Source organism: Myotis lucifugus, unplaced genomic scaffold, assembly GCF_000147115.1.
Source record: "Myotis lucifugus unplaced genomic scaffold, Myoluc2.0 scaffold_4445, whole genome shotgun sequence".
Classification (NCBI taxonomy): domain Eukaryota; kingdom Metazoa; phylum Chordata; class Mammalia; order Chiroptera; family Vespertilionidae; genus Myotis; species Myotis lucifugus.
In genome coordinates, this window is record NW_005875493.1 from 7,367 (window position 1) to 12,515 (window position 5,149).

Sequence of the window (5,149 nt, forward strand, 5' to 3'; positions counted from 1 at the left end):
AATGACAACCCCTCCACTTTCCCTCAGGCCTTCCCTCACACCTTATTTATAACAAATTTTATGTACTTGTGTATGTTATATATAAAAATTTGAATCTACTTTATTTTTTAAAATATATTTTTATTTATTTCAGAGAGGAAGAGAGAGAGATAGAAGCATCAATGATGAGAGAGAATCACTGATTGCTGCCTCCTGCACACCCCACATTGGGGAATCAAGCCTGCAACCCAGACATGTGTCCTGACCAGGAATCGAACTGTGACTTTCTGATTCATAGGCCAGTGCTCAACCACTGAGCCATGTGGGCCGGGCTGTATCCACTTTATAAAGTACTTGTTAAGAAACTGTCTAGTTTCACTAATTTAATTAACAAACTATAAAACTCTTCCTGCTTTTAGTTGGTCTTATTTCCCATTGGCCATGCAAGAGTTTTATATTGAACATCTGATGCCAATTTATCTGTTAAGAACTCAAATTCTTCTCGAGGAGGTAAATCTAATTTGATGAAGATGATAAATGATATTTTAAATAAACTGATAAATTGAGTGACTTCAACTACACCTTAAATGGCTACAAATTCATAAAGTGCATTTAGTTTCTTCTGAAGTGCAATGATTCCTCTGGTCATTAGAGGCAGCTACATTTATAATTTCTCAGTGTGCTAAGTCATTTCATGGTTTCAAATCATTCTTGAGCTTCCAAATATGGTGAATTTATTTCTTACTTAAAACTTTCTCACTGAAATATGCAAATGTATAAGTGTTCTCATGAGGAAAAACGGAAAATATGGGGTTTTTCATCCCCATTATAGATTTCGGGAATATAATGTCTGTATGTGTTTCCAGTTTAGATATTTGTTTTACCCATTTTATCCACACTGATTATTTTAATGATGACTTTGTGGAACACTGAGAGTTAACAAATTGTGTTTTGAGCACATTTTTTGGCACTTTGTTGGATTTGCAGCAATTCTCTTTTCTTATGTTAAATTTCCCACAACGTTCACACTCATGGAAAATGTTCTGGGACATGCGCAGATTCTAACTTTTTCCTGAAAAAATGTATCCTTATTGTAGAATGCTAACGTACATTATTCATGAGAAAACATTTCTGGAACCTGTGAGAAGCCTGGTTTCTTTTGGTTATTCCGGTATAAAGTAGGGAATAACATCCTTATTGTTTTATTCTTTATTTGTTACCTATCTGCTTTCAAAAATACAATAGTTAATTAAACCCTAGACTTATAAAAGAGATTGAAAAAAAATTAGAGAAAGAAAGAAAATCAAATGGCCCTAAAATGAGACTGTTACTGAGATTCACATACAACTTTTCGCTTCTTGACAACCAAGACCCCCCCCCAAAAAAATCCAGAAATACAGTGTGGTTCTATTTGTGTATGATTTTTTTAAAGGAAGTTTTGAGTATACCTAAATATGCAAACTTTGTGTAGACATTAATTTACAAATGGAATTTAAATAGCTTTCTAAGTAATTTTGAGGGGAATAGAGGGGAATGTCACTCCTGTTGTTTTGTAAAAGCTATCAAAATGTTTATCACAGGGCCAGTTTTCATATGGTGGTCAATTCTGAAGGAAAGATGGAGCACACAACAGAAATTATTTGGGAGGATAACCTAGTATTGTCCAAATATGCTGACTTCTGTTCATTCTACCCGATTTAGTGATAATCTGTAAGAGCAAGAGCAATGATTAATCATGATCCATAGGCTATATCTCAAGTATCAGTAATCTTAACTATGCTTCTAGTTTGAGCTAAATGGGTTTCATTAAATGGTTGTTGAGTGAATGAATGAACAAATGTATGCGCTCTAGGGATTACCTGATATCAGTATTCTAAAATGTAGTCTGATGGAAAAATAGCAGCTTTGCAACGAGGTAACTCCTAATGGTGTGACCTTTGACAAGTTATTTAATCTTTCAGCTTCAGCATAATGGGTATTACAATATATAATTTGTAAAACTGTGGTGAGGATTAGTGATAACATATCATTGGTTCATAACATGCTTCATACGTAATATGTACTTAATTAGCAGTAGCCATTTTTTTTACATTGTTAATAGAAAGAAAAAAAAGGAGCCATGCTTTTAATGTCAGCACACTCAACATTCTGTTGGGAAAAGTAATAATGATGCTTCTCCACATGGTACATTGGGATAACCTATGGGTGGAAGTAAAACTGTTCTAAAATTGTTATGAAAACTAATTTAAAAATCTTAAGTGCCTAGAAACATTCTTGATTGAGAAGCCCCTGTTTGTGGTCATAAAAGATAGGGGAAATGTTTTATTGGATGGGACAATTTTATGAGTGTAATTTTTTCTCTATCTGAACCATAGTGTAACCTAAACAAGGAACCTATTATTCAAATGGCTGATTTACCCCACTAGGATTGCTAGGATGATTTAACTGGAAAATGGATTAGCAACCCCAAAAGTTGGGGTTGATTTTATTTGGACTATGTGAGTTTAAGCTCATGGCTATGCAAAATATTAATCTTAGCTTTAGGATATTTGTTGATAATTTCTCTGGTTCCAGCAATGAAATTATATCAAATGATAGAGGATGAGTTTTCTGTATACCAAATGGGAAGAGCTCTGGTACAGAAAATGTGAAGAAATTGTCATCAGATAGACCATAGAGTCAAATAGAATAATTTATCTATATGCAAAAAGAATCAGTACCTCCACACTTTCTCTTAGAGAAGTCATTAAAATATCTACTCTGGCATGGCCCATGAGTGTCTAGTTATAAACCAGGAGGTCATGGTTCAATTCTGGTCAGGGCACATGCCTAGGTTTCAGGCTCAATCTCTGGTGGGGGTCATGCAGGAGGCAGCCGATCGATGATTCTCTCTCATCATTGATGTTTCTCTCCCTCTCCCTTCCTCTTTGAAATCAATAAAAAATATTTTTTAAAAGATCTACTCTGTATAATATTGAGGACAATAATCATTTATCCTTTTTTAAAGGTCATGTTTACTAATCTAGCACCATAATTCCAGTCTTAGGATCCCCCAAGCTGCTAGAAGGAGGAAGGGAAGAGGTGAGGATATTGGGAAAGTAAGCACAGTTCTTAACTTGTGGCCCCATTTGTGCTCGAAGCAAAGGCTGAGACTGGACAGAAGACAGAAGCTTTGGTTCTGATGTAAAGGAGGCCCTAGAGAAGAGTAGAGTCAGGGTTTCCTGGAGCCAGTACTGGAGTTGGCCTCGTAAACTAGGGGGTTTCTTCTTGGCATCCATGTCCTTTTGAATTTCTTCAAGTTTTTTAGCCAGGTTTGGCATGTCATAATTTTGAGCCAGATACATTCCAACCAGGTTGCCAAAAGTAAATCCAACCAGGAACTGGAGCATGATGTCAGTGAAGACGGCAGGATGGGCGGTGGTACGAGTAGCTCTGTGGGCCTATCATTAAGTCTTAAGCATTTCACACAGTGGTTTACACACCTTCTTAATACTCAGTGAAAGGCTTGCATTCAATGATTAGAAAGTGGTCTCTGGGGGGAAAATCATACTACAATGCCAATTATCTTACACGTGCTTTCCCTCTATATTGAACTCCTAATAAGCTCTCTAACTTATCTGTACAAAGCTAAGGATCTGGGGATTTATCAAAATTTTTAAGTCCATGAGATTTCCATATGGTGACACATCTTAGAAGCTTTCTATATGTTTGCAACTGAAGATTCGGCCAATAGTTTATCCTGAGACTGTGTTATTTGAAAAAAGACCCCACCCCCAAAATAAAATAAAATAAAATAAAAAGAGAGACTCAGCCTAAAAATACGCTTACCCATCAGGAGGACATAAAAAGAAGTCATCGCTTTGATTTCATATACTGGAGTCACTGAGGATATAAATTCCCAGGAATATTTAATCGCACAAATAAGACTGTACTACTGCCTTTCAACTTGCAAGTTCCAGTGAGAAACAGCTGTTTCTCATTGCTCTCAACTCTTCAGAACCTCAACCTCTGATTTCTTCAGGCTGCAATTCTAGAGTAGGGACTCAGAGCACCACTATCAGCCAATGTGAAAACAGGGATAAATGAGGAGTTTCCAAAAGGTTTCCACTGGATGACTTTCCTAATCAGACTTTGCCAAAGATCTGGGGTCTTATGTCCAAGGCTTACCCACTCAGAAGCTATGGGTTAAGAAAACAGATACTTCACTCCAGATGAAGAAAATGGAGACTTACTTGTGAGTAACAAGATGGACCTGGAGTAAATATGACGACATGCTAGAGTTTGTATCATATGTTTAGAAACAGTAGTTGAACATCCTTTAATTATTTTTCACATTAATATAAATATTCAATATATAAATAATAATACCCTCTGGTTCAGCAGGAGTGTTTTTAGTTAAATATGTGAATTGACCCAGCCTGGAGCAAAATTTGCAATAGAATCTACAGAAGATCCTGATGTTGGAAGCAATTCCTTTACAAAATTACTGCCTTAGCAGCAACTCTATATTTGTCTTCAAGTAAAAGAAAGCAACAATAGAAACAAACACTGAACTTGTGTTAAAGAAGCTACTAGACCTGGAAAAGCAAAGCTCACATCACTTAGCCCTGCAGCGTTAGATGATGAGGACTACCTGGAAGCAACACAACTACAACACCCCCACCCCTCATTTTAACCAGAATGTACACAGGGTCAGTCTTTGAGAAGCCATTCCCCAGCATAGGGTGAGGGTGAGGGCCACTGACCTGGACGAGGAAATCAAAGTGAAAATCAGTTATGCCTTTATAGCCCAGAGTACCCATATCCAGTTTGGCTTTGATCACCGCAGTGGAGGAATAAAAACTTTAAGTACATTGGACTACGAAGAGATTAAAAAATATTCAATGGTTTCAGAAGCAAGGAGAAGAGGGGACTGGTTGTCCAGTGTAGTTGAGATCAAAATTCTAGATGATAATGACAAAGTCCCAGAGGTGATTTTTACTTCTATTCTCACAGTGATTCCTAAGGATTCTGCACCTTAGCCAGTAATTGCTCTGTTTAAAACACAGGATCCAGATTTGGGAGGAAATGGGGAGATACAAGAAAATGCACCTTTCAGAATATAATCTTGCATGAATAATTACTACAAGGTTGTAACAGATGGGGTCCTGGACCTGGAGTAAACCCTGGA